Below are 17,070 nucleotides of genomic sequence, written 5' to 3' on the forward strand. Positions count from 1 at the left end.
ACACACATAAAGAAGCACTTTCTGCTTGTCTTATAAGTGAACTGAAGATTTCAGTTCTCAAGGCTGGAAATTTTTGTACTTTTCCAGATGACAACTCCTAGAGAGAGGGTGGAGGTCCTATACTAACATCAATAAAAAAAAAGCAGACATGAGCAATTTGATCCCCTGGGTCCAACCTCCTGCTGCCAGCTCAGGTCATGGTCCTATGACAGGTATTTTCTTTGGTCTGTCCTGCACTATGGCGGAGCTGTTTTCTCCTAGCTTCAGGATTTTACCTCTGCAAGAGGCAATGTGGCTCTCAGTGACTTTCATCTGCAAATAAAGCCAAAACTACTGGTTGTCCCAGCAGCACGGTGCTCCTAGGATACACAGTATGCGACACATCTGCACTGGCAATGGACAGGCTGAATTTAGCCACTACTTTATAAAACACAGGGAAGAAGAGAGAGGAAGGTTATCATATCAATCTTCAATGTGCAAAAAATGGAGTGTGGCATACTACTGCACCCTGACATTAGGGAGAACATAATGGATAGATGTGTGAAATGGTGCAACAGCCACCTGCTTTGGTCCATGTGAGTCAATAATCATTGGAAGATTAGCCCCAGAGGAAACGGCTTGAAGGTATCTCATGTTGCATACTAACAGAGGGAAAGCTACAAATGAGATTATGTGAATCTGGAAAAGCACCACCCTCACTCTCCAAATGTCTTAAATATGGTATTTCTGGTATCTTTTCCCCTTCTGACTTCTCAGACGTACTGTCCAGAAGCCTCCTGGAGACTGCTTACTCAACAGCTTTTTATGTCTGCTGTTCTCATGTCCTGTAAGAACCAACCTCCAGAGGCACCCAAAGCCTTTTATATGGGCTTACCACATGTACAGCAAAGCAAGTCAGGCTGAGAATATATAAATCTCAGATGCTTTCATCCTTTGAGCAAGACTGGAAGTTGGATGAATCCTGGCTTAAGCCTTTTATCTCATGCCAAGTTCTTCCCTGTCTGTGAAGCCCATGGTATTTTCTGCCATTCATGGTAAAATCCTGAAATGAGATTTAAAGTCCATTCTCTGCTTCTATCCCTTAGCACCATTTCATTTGCAGTTTTATTTCAGATGCACATCAATGCTATTAGACACTCCAAATTATGTGCTACTTAAACATGGCACCCCATACATGCTTCTGATGAAGTTAGTGGCAAATCTCATACTGCCTGTAGGAGTAAAGGATCCAAAGCATTTACAATATGCTGTTTTGATCACTGCTGGGAACTCAGTGTCACAGAGGCCAAAATCAGCTTTATTGAGGTACCACAAGCATAGACATTGAAATATATCAACATTCATGAATAAAACAACAAAGTGCTCAGGTCTGATGCTTGAGCCACCTTTGGATGCAAGGTGTTGAACTGGGAAGATTATGTCACCTCTTTGTTTCAGAACAGTCTTTGACTTTGCAGCAAGATGATCTGGTTCAGGATTCAGTCAATCAGACTTAAAATCAAGCTCCATTTTAGACTCCTTACAATACCTCATGTGGCCCTGAGTTGCTGATGCAGAAGGTAGATGTCCCAGATATCTCAGAGTGTTTCTAATACATAAACAAATGTGCTGAAAACTGACTAGTGCTCTTTTGTGCCATGGAAACACTTATCGCCACTGCCATGCATGAAAATACAGGTCAGAGGAAATTAAGAGACTGTGACTACTGCCTTTGTCTCAGCCATTTATGTGACTGAGAAAGAAAGAGAGAAACCTCTTAAGCCAACAACAGCCATACAAAACCAAGCAGAGCAAAAATAAACCCAGAGGTGATGTAAGAATTAAATTTGCCATGTGTAGATCTGTTTAAATGTTTAAGTACCTGTCTTATGGGAATTCTAAATAGGAAAAGTGTTCAGTTTCTCGCAGCAAAATAAACAAGAAAAAAAGCAAGAAGAAAACATTCATTGTGACTTTTCTACAGAAAAAGAAGAGAAAAAAAGAAAAGAAAAGAGAAAAGAAACAAGAAACGAGAAAAGAAAAAAGAAAAGAAAAGAAAAGAAAAGAAAAGAAAAGAAAAGAAAAGAAAAGAAAAGAAAAGAAAAGAAAAGAAAAGAAAAGAAAAGAAAAGACAGAAAAGAAAAGACAGAAAAAAAGAAAGAGAAAAGAGAAGAAAAGAAAAAAGAAAAGAAAAGAAAAGAAAAGAAAAGAAAAGAAAAGAAAAGAAAAGAAAAGAAAAGAAAAGAAAAGAAAAGAAAAGAAAAGAAAAAAGAAAAGAAAAGAGAAAAGAAAAGGAGAAGGGAGGGGAGGAGAGGGGAGGGGAGGGGAGGAAAAAAAGGAAAGGAAAGAGAAAAGAAAAGAAAAGAAAAAAAAAGAAAGAAAAGAAGAAAAGAAAAAAGAAAAGAGAAAAGAGAAGAAAAGGAAAAGAAGAAAAAAGAGAAAAGAAAAGAAAAAAGAAAAAGAAAAGAAGGTCAAGAAGTTAAAAAAAAATAAAATGTAAGGAATGCAATTCAGGTCTCAGAAGTTAAACTCAGAAATTTCCATCTCAGTCATGACACCTGGATCAGCCGTGGAAGACTGACAGGGCTCCAAGAGCCACATAACTCAGCAGCACAGTTTGGACCAGTTCCGTGGTAGTCCTGAAGGTATCCAGACTACCACTGCATGACTGGAAACTCAGTCCATGATGACCCTAATAATTTGCAAACTTCTTAACAGAGTCTTCCACCTCTGAAGACTCCAGGCTGATGCTGCTGGCACAGCTGCCTGCACTGCAGACCTGGAGATGTAGATCTGAAACTTTTGTTTCTCCAGACTCTGAAGACAGATTGAACTTGTAAGAGACAGCACCTACTGCTGAGCTTGGAATCATTAACAGCCTACTGGGTGAATTGTCTTGCTTTCTGTTTCATCAGCAGCTGACTAGGTTCAAGTTGTTTCTATCATTTATAACCTGTTAATACAGTACCTGCTTGCTGGTACCTTATATTTTCTTAGGATGTGGTGCTGCAATACAATTTGGAGAAAGGTAGTTCTACCTTGTGAAATATGTCTCCATTTGATTTGATCTCTTTTGTATTAGTCACAGAAATAAACAAAGAAACAAACACACACACCCCACCCACCCCACCCACCCCCAAATGATTATTTGAAACTTTCTGAGAAAGGCTCATCCTGTGTTTTACCCCTTAAACACCTTGGTATTTGCAGTCAACCTGACCAGAGCCAACGGTTCAGGAAGTCCTGGGCTATCCAGCATTTCCTTTCCATTTCCTCAGTACTCTTCTGCAGTCTGTCATTCTTCTTTGAAGAAGACTAAAGGTACTCATCTTCCTCTCACCTTTTGTTATTGCATGGGACTGACTGGCTTCTCACTTCTGACTCCCTTTCTTTTTCACCTGAGGGACAGACAGTGGAGAAGCCAGAGGACTTGGTCTGATGAAAGTCTTCCATTTTGACAAATAAAAGTGGAAAAAGGCAAGCCCAACTTCTCTGAAAGGAAAGTCATCTCTGATGTCTCTCAACACCTGATGCTCAAGAGGTGCAACTAATTTGCCACTCATTAGTGGCAATTATCTTAGTTAGAACACAACCTCAGAGGTAAAACCAGAAGCACCTTAGCATCCGCTCCAGAGACTGGAGTAGTAGACTTAATTTTTCTGATACTGTGTTGAACACTGACTAAAAGCTAAGTGACTGGTTTTGGATTTCCAGCAGTTTGGAAATCCTGTTCAAGAATCAAATCTTTCCCTGTGGCCTTCAGAGGTCTTATCTTTCCTCTTCTGCTTCTCTATATATTAGCAACGCTTGATAAGAGTGAAGAGCTGGAAAGTTTTAGTTTGATGTTCATAAGTTGCTCTACAGTTGATTCCAATCTTATTCTGCTCTGTGAAAGCAATTTGGAACCCTGAAGAGCTGCTCTTCTGCCTCAATCCTGATATATCCTAGTTTCACATAATCCATATTGCTTTCATATTAAGTCTTTCTGCAGGGGTCAATGTCATAGGCTTAACTGTCATAAGTGTGGAAATAGTCAGATTCATCAGTCAGCTCCTTCTGAGCCTACAGAAACAGCAGTTGATGTTACTGCTTGATATTCAACCTCCATGTGTATTTCTAGAGAAACAAAATAGTTTAAATTGTTTCTTCACTGACTCGATGGCACTTTTCCTGGTACTCTCCTGAATGGCTCTGAATATGCTAATTCTCTGAGATAGTGTGGTTCTACCCAGTTGTGATTTTCCCACTCAAAACATGTACAAGCCCACAAAAACTGAAGACACCCAGGAGTTATAAACTGAATGTGCTCACATGAGTTTGTCATTGTATCACAGGTTGAAGTTCACACATTTCACGTTATTACAGTCTAACTCAGCTTACAAGGGAGAACGTAGTTTTAATTCCAGCCTTGACAGGCAGAAGTCTAACACCTAGATTTTCAAAAGATTAGGCATCGATTCTTGGAGATCTGTTTGCTTCAAATTACTGCTATAACATGAGAAAATAGATAAATTTCCAATCATTAATTACTGTAATGATCCCATAATGAATCATTAAAGAATAATGTGCTCATAGGGTCGAGTTTGTTCTTAACTTTCTGTGTCTGCAGTTGGTTTATGTCCTGAAGCACACAGTTTACAGCTTTATAACTGACATTCTCTGTAAAATAGCTGTTCCTTTTTCTAGGGAACACTAATCTTTATTAGAATCCTATTAATGTCCAGGATGGTAGCATTTTGTGTTAGTGAGCTTCAGGGGGTTCTGTTGTCTATGAAAAAAAGGATATTTTTTCTGATGTTTTTTAAATTTATTGTGTAAACAGGAGCATTCTCACTTCAAAAACTTTAGGCCTTCTAAAGTATGTTAGTCAGAGGTAAAGATTTCAACACATACATATCTCCCAGCTAGCCAAGTCAAGGTTGAATGTTGAATTTCATGTTCAGTGAGCTGGACCTCTTAATGTCTTGTACTTTTATGCTGTAATTTTGGGGAATTATATTTGATGTCAATCTTTCCCACCTCATCAGAAATATCTGGGGGTAAGGAATAAGTTTATTTTCAATGAAACAATCAACTGGCTTCCAGATTATTTTATTTATGTATCTTTCAAAGGCTTTCATCAATTATTTTTGTTGCCAATACCGCAAAAGGACATGGAGAAGGGGATTGAGTATTGCTGAAACCATTATGCATTCTGCAGCTATCCTTTTTAAGACAAGACTAAGGAATTCTTTACGTATCATGGTGAAAACAATACTATTATTCATGAAGCATTTTGCACAATTTAGTTAATCACCTATTGTACAAAAACTATTTTTACTTTCCACTAATGTACTGGTTATATGAGATGTTATAAATAACAATATTGTGTTGCCAATGTAAGCAAGGTAAGGTATGTTGAATCAGGTCTGTCTTGGAAACATAGATTACTCCTGTGTGAATCCACTGCATGGTTTCATCTGATGTTCTCTGAGATGCTAAATTGCAACTTTAGACATTTTAATGGGAATGCAGTACATTTTCCTCTAGTGGGTCCTGTAACAGGTATGGGAGGTCCCTATTGCCTTAGGAGAAAGTATAGACGAGTAGTTTGTATTTAGAACACCTTCATTAATTTGATCAAGCGAGAGATGTGGAATAAAGCTCTAATTAATTTAGGAGTTTTCAAACTGAACTGAATATAATAATAGGAAACTCTAGGAACTCATATATAACTTGTTTAACAAAGACTTACTACAGAAATCCTTTCACCAGAGCAAAAACCTGAATCAAAGTTAAAAGCACAGATTCCTTCACAGCAGGAAGGGGACTGTTGAAGGTCATAGAATTTTCATCCGATCTGAGTTCAAGACAGCAAATACCCATACCCATGTAATTCCAGGAACCACTAGCACATTACAACAAACAAAATGGTTGCATAAGGTCTGCTCTTTAATGTTCTTTTTCCTTCTTAACATTTATTTGTGCTTCCTTGCCTATGGAAATTAAAGTTCCAAATTCCAAAATTCAGCAATATTTAAAACCTTAAATATAACTTTTCCAATTTTACAATAAAGGATCTTTCTCAGCAGATCCTAGCAGTTTGGAGGAGAAAGGAGGGTTACTCTTCAGTTAATAAAATTAATCATTGTATTGAATAATAACAGAGTAGGAACACTTTGCAACACCAAAACCTAAACATGACTGTTCAAAATGAGTATGTCAACACCAAAAACTGGATTACTCTCTGGTCCCCTGTTTGCCCACAGATTCATTAGCCAGGATTATTCTCTGTAGCAGATCAGCTAGGTTTTTCCTTAGTAAAACTGGAGCATGCACGTATTGGCAGGTATACATAATACATTGTGTAAAGAAAGGTCTATGAGGCAGTGATCAAGTCAAGGACGGCTCTAAGTGCTATGCACAGAGGATGAAGCCAAGTCATTAACCATGAGAAACATGGGTGCAAATAGTTCTGCAGCAAGAGGTCCAGAAAATAAATATCATTTCCCTTGGAACAGAGACTGAAGTCAGTATAGACGCATCAATTAGCACCATGATTCTGAAGAGAACTGTAGACTGAAAAATGCTGATTTGCTTGGGTGCCTTATGTTCACTCACTAAGAATTTGCTCCAGAATTAAGATTGTGTTGTAAGCTGTGGCTCAACTTTGGTCTGATACCATGCACTTTGTCTCCTGAGGTATCATTCACTCCCCGACTGAGGAATACCTGCATTAAACTTCCATATTTTCAAGTGAAATTGTAACTAAAGTAATTCATTTGAATTGAAGGTTTACCAGGTTCAAGAAGAATGTCAATCATTATTCAAATGAAAGAAGTGTGGTCTGGGCCAGTATATCTAGTAAGCAGAAAGAAGTTAAAATATTAAATGTTTGTGTGTAATACAGATCCAATGTTTTTAAAGTGCAAATAGCATACCTTAATTTTAATTTTAAATACAACAGGTACACAGGGGTTAACTCTGATAATGATGTTCTGGAGTTATGTGCATAAATCATATTAGCATATAACAGGATTTGTGACTGTATCGCCCACACATCAGCAATTATATTTACCACAAACATTCTAAGTAAGTTTGCCTTCCCAAACTATTCTCTAAGTCTGATTTAGTTCTCTGTGAACTGTCACAGGGCCAGGCTGGCTTTCAGGGTTATAATACAGTACAGTACTTTCTCTGCTCTATTGGTGCTTCTATTTCTCATCCAGACAAGGGTTATAAAGACAAAAAAACAGTTTTTCCTAATTGCATCAACATGGTTGTACACACTGGGATAATTTTTGAGACCGCAGCTGCAACGAGAGTTGTAATAAAGGTAAATGATGTACCCTTTAAATATGTGCAATTACAACATTTTCCCAAGGAACGTCTTACCACTCCATGGATATATAACTTACTATGTGAAATAAGTAAGAAGGAGAATTGCTGTAACAAGCATACTCTGAGTATGCTTCTGAAAATACCATTCATGTGTTGAACTATGAGTTCAAAAAATACAATTCATCCTCTTCAGAATGCACATGAATAGCAAGAGCACTACTATTGAGGTTTGTCAAGAAATACCTACTGCACCTAAAGCTATTCATATGGACCCCCTTTTTAAAGCAGTGTAATGGGTTCTCATAGAAATGAGATTCTGGCCCAAACTGACTGAATAACAATCTGCTGTGCTGCCCAAGGGACAGATTCTGCATGGGGCTCACTGCCTTTTCAAGTACAATCAGCCTGCTGCCTACATCCTCTTATTTCACTCTCCCTCCTGCTTTCTTTCTTGGAATATGGCTTGGAAGTCAGCCACCCACTCTTCTCATTGCCTTTTCTGTTTTCCTTCTTTTGATTTCCCTGGGGAAAATATAGAAGGGGGGTGGGAGTGGGGAAGCAAATATAGAACTGTGATTGGCTGACAAACTTTGCCTTTGCTTCCTGCTAGTTGGAGACACGATGCTGATTTTCTAGGTTGTCACTAGCTAAGAGAGGAAATAATACAGCTATAATTAAATGAATTACCTTTGCTGTCTTTCCTTCACAACACATTCACAGAAAAGAACTTATAGGAAAGATTTGCTGCATGCAAAAAGTCAACAAGAAACACTGCACCTATGAAATCCTCTGAATAACTTGAGCATTTTGAAGCACAAAGACAATGGGAAGGAGTAGGATTGCAAAACTGAATAATTCCTCCCCTTGCAGTTGCAAGAATAAACTGACTTGTCTAAATTTGAGATTACTTTTCATCCTCAAGAACAAATGAGAAGAGTGAACTTGAGCTTTTATCTTCTCAGAACTACTTTTTTTTCCCCCTGAAGCAGACACAGAGAAGCTGGACACTTCAAATCTATGGGTGCAACTCAACTGGAAAAGCTGTAATGTAGTTACAAATTATTTTGGTCACAGAAATTACTTGAAATGCATCACTACAGAAAAGGTTACATTGCCATAGTTTATATGATGAGACTTTATGTAGCTAAACCAACATAATTTAAAATTAACCAGTTTGGAGAATAGTATAGGTATGGCACCAAGAAGGTTAGCACACTTTACAGAACACACCCACTAATCTGGCTAATCTCAGGATCATCTGTCCAGCACTGGATTCCACGCTGACCTCTATACCCAAGTTATGAAAAGCTACCTCAGATACATCAGCCACCTTATTCACCAATGAGAAGTTATGCAAAGAGGTGGACTGTGAAATACCTATAACTTCAGTTGTCTATCATCTACTACTACTACTGTTCAGTGGATGGACTGTAAAGATACTCATTAACTGTGCCAACTTCCCAGGAAGTGTCCATATTATTTTTAAACCATTTACATAAAGGATGTATTTAGGGCATTTTAGTTTAACCAGTTCTCCTTTACCTTTGTATACTTTTTTCTAATTTCTTGGTATTAACTGACTACAGACTGTGATGCCAACTAATGCTCTAACTCCAGTGTTAGACTGCAGTCTCCATGAATATTTTCTGAGCAGGTTATTTGGACCCTCATCACAAACCAAGAGAAGTTTTGGTAGTTCAGTTCAATGGTGGATGATTCTTTTGGAAGGAACAGATTTACTGAGGAAAAAAGAAGTTTGTAAATACCCTATTGAAACCACTTACCGTGGATGTGCTCAGCTGCTGAGGTGAGCACAAGGTCTTTTAATTTTTTCTTATTACCCTTTCTCTTCTTTGCTTTTGTACCCAGTTCTGCACCAAACTAATCTCAGGTTCTCATTTCTACCACTTATCTAATTTACTCTTGCAGGTTAGTTTTTAAGTGAAACTTCTAGGCTCCTTGATTTCCTGGAATGTCGGATTGTCCTGGAGAGCAGTTTGTTTGTGTGACTTCAAAAAGAGCACCTTCAATCACTCTAGGAAAGTAGGTTGGGGTGTTTTTTTGTTTTCTTGGGCTTTTTTGGAGTTGATTTTTTTTTTGTTTGGTTGGTTTTTATTCCTCATGGCCTTGTACAAACAATACTTCTGCAATTTGAAATTTTTCCCTGAATGGAATAATATTTCTATTCAGGCCTTACATTTGGGATCTATATTATTAAAAAAAAAGGGGGGGCTTGAGCCCTTTCTTTCTCTTTCTTGCAAACACAAATATGAAATTGTTGTAGAAGTCTCCAAACTGAAGTGGGTGACATCTCTTACATCTCTTATCATGCTAATGCATGACAACTAACATATGCTGTATTCCTATTTATATCACCATTCAAACATTAAATAGTGAGTTACCAGAGCAACCAACTTGTCATCCAGTGGGTACTGCAACAATAGCTCAACAATTCCTTTATCTAAACCTTGTAGCTGGACACTTACCTAAGATGAAAAGTATGTTCCACTGTCATCAATGGAAAGTCAGTTCTTCCTGGTTTACCTAGCCTGGATTTTGCCTTTGCTTTTTAGTTAAGTGAGTAAATAGACTTGGCTCACAGAAGCGAGCTATACTTTGCAGACGTCCACTTTGCACTGACATTCATAAGAGCTGTGCATGCTCTGTTTGGTAAATATGTTGTAAATAGCTATTCTGTTCATTGTCATGGCTTTTTTAAGCATTCTTTTGCAGATAGCTTAATTAAAATAGCTGAAAATCATTTAATGGTGATAACAGACCATACCTCAAGCCCAGGGAGCTGTTCCTGTGCAGCACTTTGCAAAGTCAAGAGCTTGTCATGCAGGTTCTGTGAAGTACAAATCCTATATAAGCATTGAATAGAATTGCTACAGCCTCTGTCAGCAACCTCCTCTGCTATGCCAAATATGTTTGGATAAGGATAATATCTAGTCATTTTTCTAGATGGCTTTAGGGCACATTCCATATTCAGCAACTATTGCTTGCCTTCTTTCTTCAGCATACACAGCACAACTACAAACAATATGCAAACATAAAACCTGTATGTAATATCTAACATGAGAATCATAAGCTGCTCCAGGATATCTGTCATTAAATGATAGCACTAAACAACTCTGTATTAGAAAACCACCATCAAATTAGGAAGAACAAGGTGCCTGCAGCTCAGATGCCCAACCTGAACTTAAAGACAGAAATTCCATAACATCTGGCTTGGAAGTCAGAATATTCTAAGTCTGAATAGATCCAGAAATGCCATACAAACAGTATAGATACTGTCTAACATATGGATGTGTCAAATCTAAATGCATAATTTGTAGCCAGTTAGCAAACAGGTAATGCAGTCCCTTTGAATGTATATTCTTCTTATAAAAAGTCATCTTTGGATCTCTGTCACATTTACCACTGTGTCTGAATAAAGACTTCTGTTTAGAACACAAAAGGTGCAGCAGCAGCACTGCCTAAAGAAGTTTCTCTTTCCTTCCACCACAGCAGTTACTTTTGGTTCTGGGGCATGCTCTTCAGCTGTGTCAGGGGATTTATTTGCCTGTAAAAACCTTGCATACTCATGCAATGTTTTTTGTACATGCACCCACACACTTTTCTAGCTTACTCATAATGTAGATCAGTTCCCCTTGGATCTAATGCAATAAGCAAATTTTGAGGGAAAACCAACAGGACACCAGTGCTCAGAATCAGCGTCTGAGGTACATCACTTCTCTAGAGCGTATTAACTATCTGCGCTTCCAAATTTAAATTCTCCGGGAAAGAGAACAGAAATCAGAACAGCACAGAGCTTTTCAGTAAAGAGATCACAAATAAACATCCAAGAGTTATTGGTCTCTGACACCAACATAAGTGCTGAGATTAATCCTCTGAAGTCTGACTTCAGCATGCCTGTGGCTGTGAGTAGCATTACAGGGCACTGCAAGCTGGGAGGAATCCTATCTATCAGCTTTCTCTTACTCTTCCTTACTTGCATAAGGTAGACTTCAGCAGTTCCCCATTCAATCTGTTTCTAGATGATGTGTTGACTAGGACAACCTGTGTCTGCTTTCTTTGTTTGTCACCATCACAACACAGGGTAATACAGGCATGGACAATAACAACATTTGAATAGGGAGAATTTAACTATACCTTTTTAGACACTAAAATGGGTATATTTAGGTAGATTAACTGGGTTTGTGCTAAACAGTCTTTAATCTTGTCTGGCACCTTGTTTTTTATCTTTAGTAATTACATTTGCAAACTCTCATTCTAATCCCACTGCTTGCACTGGCACTTAGCAAGGAGTCTTGTTAAACTGACTTATTCATTTAAGAGGTAACACAGCTTATAAATCAGCGTGACATATTGAAGATTATAATCATCTTGCAAAGGGGTAGAGAGCTTGTGACCAGGCAACCTCTTATGATTTAAAAATAAAAGAAACCAAACCAAACCCAACAAACCCAATAAAAACCAGACTTAAAAAAAAACCAAAACAAAACAAAAAAACTGTAAAAATTACAGTCAATATTACATAGCAAACCTCAGCCAATCTTCAGAAGAGAAGGGAAGAAAAGAGATACAACATCCAGGTCTATATGAGAGTCTAAGGGCTGGAAGAGTGTTTTTTTTTTATCTAGATAACATCAGTTGAGCAGTGTGAAGACTTGTTTTCAGGAAATCTATACTCTTACTCAGCCACACTATTAGGGACTAGTAGCTGTAAAACAAACTGGGATCAGTCTAAAGATCTGTAACTGTGGCTGGTGAGTTAAGAAAGAGAGGATCCAAAACCCAAAGACAATGTCAGATAAAAGGGCCAAAGACATCACTGCTCTCAAGATGTGGTCTGTGTGTAGCAAGTGCCTCAGTCCCAGCCTGTTCACTTTGAGATGACATCTGCCCTGGTGTGCTCATGGAAGTCAGACTTTTGGGAAGCTGAGTATATGAAAGGCATAGGTCTATTCCACATATACAGTTCTTTGAATCTTATGTTGAGGTCAATGGCCTAGGTAGTCTTATATGAGGAGTTCATCAAAGAAGATTGAAAGGGTTTTCAAATTTTTAAAAAGCCAGGCTCTGCTAGATAAAAACTAGGATAAGTAACTTATCAAAATGAAAAACATGTGCGACAATTAGACCAAACAGAAAAGACAGAAAGGGGTTTTACACATCCCTCCTATGACCATAGCTGACTTCTTGTTTTCACACCTAGCAGGCACCAATTTTGGGTTGGATTTGGTGCAAGATTAGACACATAATTAAAGTATCTGCAGGTAACTGACAATGTATGAGCTGAGTATCTCAGTTCCGTTACAGCTGATGGAGAGATAGTTAATGCAGTCTAATTGGAGCCTAGGGAACATTTCAGATCAGGACAGGAGACACGTAAGACAGGCTTCAGTTATGCAAGCAGAAACACCTATCTATTGCTATTTTAGACACATGTAAGAATGCAAGATAATTTAGTTACAGCCAGCAGACATAACAGACCTCTAAGAAGACTGTGGCCTTCTAGAGCAGTACCTGGATGCCAGACAGGCTCTCAGGGCATCTCAAATAGCTGCCACTGCTTTCAGTCCTTGGATCTCCTTTGCCATAAACAGGATGAAACAGGACTGATCTACCCTGTCAGGGATGTTCCACTTGGCCCAGTAACTACATAAGGAATCTGTAATCTCTGTCTGAGAACACCAAACCCAAGTGTCATGGTTTAGATCCCTCCAGTAACTCAGCGCCATTCAGCTGCTTGCTCACCCCCTGTCGTGGTTTAAACCCAGTCAGGTAACTTGTTCACTCACTCCCAGTGAGTTCACTCCCCTCTCCCTGGGTGCAATGGGCAGGACAATTGAAGAATGTAAAGCCTGCGGGTTGAGATAAGAGCAGGTTAATAACTAAAGTACAACACACTACTACTACCATTAGTACTACTGCTATTAATAATCATTATAAGGGAAATAACAAAGGGGAAAGAAAAAACAACAATAAACAAAAGTGGTGCACAACAAAATTGCTCACCACCCCCAGACCGATACCCAGCCTGACCCAAGCAACAATCTGGGCTTTCCAGGTAACTCCCCTCAGTTTATATACTGCGCATAACTTGCTGTGGCATGTAGCTCTTTTGGATAGTTTGGCTCAGTTGTCCTGCCTCTGCTTCATTCTGACTTCTTGTACGCCTCCTTGCTGGCAGAGCATGAGACTGGAAAGTCCTTGATCATGGTAAACATTACTTAGCAACAACTAAAACGTCGGTGTGTTATCAGCATTTGACTGAAGCCAAAACACAGCACTACACCAGCTAGTAGGAAGCTATTACTGCTGAAACCAGGACATTAAGAGAAAAGGCAATGGACAGTCACCATCACACCTCTGATCCTCACTAGTTACTCGCTGTCACCTGAACGTGGTTAGAGCTAATGAAAGCCAGTTTTAGTAAAGAGTACAGATATTCTAGAGAATAAAAAGAATGGAAACTTACCTTACCACCAGTTACAATTATGTAGCACTGTGCCATTTGCCCCTATAACCTCTTTTTATCTCTGACTGGTATAAGAGCTTCAAAAATTTGTCTAGGTAAAACTAAAGAAATTTAACTGCTAATGAGAAGACACTGCTATGAAAACTGCTGTATCACCAGACTCCTTTCAGAGCGTTGGATTCAACATTTTATGACAAGGCGAAACATAATCTTTCTCCATGACTGAATGCAGTAGGAAATCATTAAACTTAACAACTGCACACTGGATCAAATAATTGGTTTTCGAAGGAAGCTGGTTGAAGCCAGAAGATGCCATATCCTCTAGTAGTTCACAGAGAGTGGAAAAACTCCAGTCCAAAAATGAGCCAGGATCTTGTTTAAGACGTATAAACTCAGAGGACTTGCCATGGTCAGAAGGAAGCCTGTCCAGAAGGAAGGAAGACATACAAAAGCAGCAGGAAGCAAATGTTCTGTACTGTCACAGAGAACCCTACTCCAGCCTAAAGGCAGCATTCAGAATGATGAAGCTATTAAGGCAAGAATACATGTGGAGAACCTATATTTTTTTTTGTGCAGACCACTGTATCTCTGGTTTCATGCAGTAAATTGCAGAGGTGATTTAGAAGTCATCTGGGTAAAGGTATTTCTAATTTAGTCTCTAGCATATTATTGAAAGATTAAATAGCAAACCTCGCTGTTAGCCTTACAACCTTGATGAAATACTGAGGGGTGCAAAAATCATTGAGAGTGAGGAAAGCAGCATTAACATTTTGGCCTGATGGAAAAAAAAACCTCTACTGTAGATGGAGGGTATCAGGTAAATTTTATCCAGGTGGTGATTTTTTGCACAATTTGAAATATCATTTTGTACACCACTCACAGCTGTAGGTAAAAAATTAGACCTTTTCTGGCTATTAAGAAGTTCATTGGGAAGATACATTGAATTTAAACCTGAAAAGGTGGGGAAAAGCTGGGTGCAAAAGAGAAAAGCCATTTATCAAAATTAAGACTACAACTATACCAGTTTTTGTTACTCTTTATGCAGTTCTTTGGCAGAATCTTCTTCTCATCAATGCATGTTTTGTTCTCCCTCTTCCATTGCCAGTCTCCCTCCTGCAGAAATATACTCATATACTCATGGAGTCTGAGTTCCAAGTTGCAAAACAGGTAATTCTGCCTAACTGCAGTGTGCTAATATCTCATATGATTCAGCAGATGGATCCCTTCCATATTCAGTGAGTGCTAACACAGACAGACAAGCAGCAGAAACCCCATTTGTGGACTGCAAAAAAAATCCAGTGGAAATTGTTATTTAAAAAGTATGTTCCCTTGATGTTTAGAGCTAAACACCCCATTTGAAAACCTGCTTCTGTATGAAGAGCACATACCTGCATGACAACATGTATAAGAAGCATTGTGACCTCCATTTTCTTTCTTATTGTTTGATATTGAGGGCTTGGGGTCATAAAGAAAACTATGACAAGCACTATCACACACTCTTGCTTCAATGCATTGAAAAAGAAGAGTCATTTAAATATAGAGTGGGATTTTTTTTCATCTACTTTTTAAAGGACCCCCAGCAATAAGGGATCAACAGAAGTTTAGGGTTTTTTTTCCCCAGATCAGAGCACTGTGCTGATTAAATATTGTCTCATTAGAAGGCAACATTAATTTTGTTTCAGTTTGTTGTCTTTTAATAAGCAGAATAACACCCAAGGTTTTCCATTACTGACTTAATCTTTATCTTTCATATATTTTTGGCATCTCCGTCTTGGTTAATTTTTCCTGCTAGAGTTCTTATCCCAATTTTTTTTCCCAAAATTCTATATGCCATATGATTTTTTCACCCCTCTGAATTCTATATGCCACTTAAGTCAGTAATATCATGGATAAGTAAATTAGTAGGGGAGTAATATCATGGATAAGTAAATTAGTAGGGGATGGCAAAATACTTGTTCTTGGCATTGCTATCAAAATAAAGGAGGTCTGATTTTGTGTTTAAAAGCGAAAATGTCAAGGGAAAAATATTGCAAGATTATTGGTTTGGGGTTTTTAGTAATTGCAAAATCTATAATTTAAAATGTGTTATTGAACCCTATATATTTTAATTACATCTATCCAGGCTTCTATTTTTAAATTATGTCTGAAAAATAAATTTAAGCCAAACAGGATACATTAGAACCAAGGTAACAGGATTTGAAGTCAATTTCCAACCTGCCCATCTAGATGAATGATTTTATCAACCAGAAAGATTAACACGCCCACAATCCGCACACAATGAAGTTAAATTAAGTGTGAATATTTTAAAATATGAGCTACTAAGTAACTGATTTTTATCTAATGCACAGAATGTTCTGTCTACATAATTCTCCTCCCTCCACCTCCATTTTTATAGTCATCCAGTGAGGACATGAAGAATGTTGTGATACATTTCCATTATTCTGAGAAGGAAAAAAGAGAAGAGTTGTAAAGGGTTTGTTTTATATATAGGCCTTCTTTCAGCACACATATCACTGTAATAAAAAGTGCCCTGGGATTTATTGTTCAAATGAAAAATTAAGAAATGAGGTAGAAAACAATCACAACAATGTTTAATTTTATTTCTTTTCCCCTCCCTTCCTCCCATCTTGTATCCTGTGTTGTTGGAGAGAACAGATGGTTAAGTAATCAACTAGGTGTGAAAATATACAGTAATGTTGCTTCACACATCTGATAACAGCAAAAGCCTGTTTATGGATGTCTCTTGGAAAAAAAAGAGAGTTGACAGGATTTTTAAATTGGATTTATCTTGTTAAAAGAAAATCAACTTTCTATACCTAAGTAATCCAAATGGACCTAATTAATGAATTATATTAATTTTATTGTACCAACTGAGTTTAGATGCTCTCTGTGTCAAGAGTTAAGATGCATACATCATCTGGATGTTCCCTGCCACAAAGATCCTATCATTTCCTGTAAATAGGTGAAGAAAGGACTGCTGCCACTGAAGTGCACAGACACAAATGCCTCGGAGGAGGTTTTGATGCCTACCTGTCATTTTGGCTGTGAAAGTACAAAATTTAGAACCTCAAAATCACTGGTGCCAAATGCAGAGGGACTTCTATGACTAGGCAGAAGTGTCTCGGGTGTCTACATTTCTGCTGCTGGGTTTGCAATAATCCTCAAAACTGTGACACTTCCAAGCTGCTTGGTGCCTGGAGACCAACACTATTAGTCTCTCCTCTTCCCGTTTACCTCTCTGCACCCAGAAAAAGAGCCAGTGGTGGTGCTAGGGGATATCCATT

This window comes from Pezoporus wallicus, unplaced genomic scaffold (genome assembly GCF_028554395.1).
Source record: "Pezoporus wallicus isolate ANWC-B61680 ecotype Strahan unplaced genomic scaffold, APGP_CSIRO_Pwel_v1 contig_3058, whole genome shotgun sequence".
Lineage (NCBI taxonomy): Eukaryota > Metazoa > Chordata > Aves > Psittaciformes > Psittacidae > Pezoporus > Pezoporus wallicus.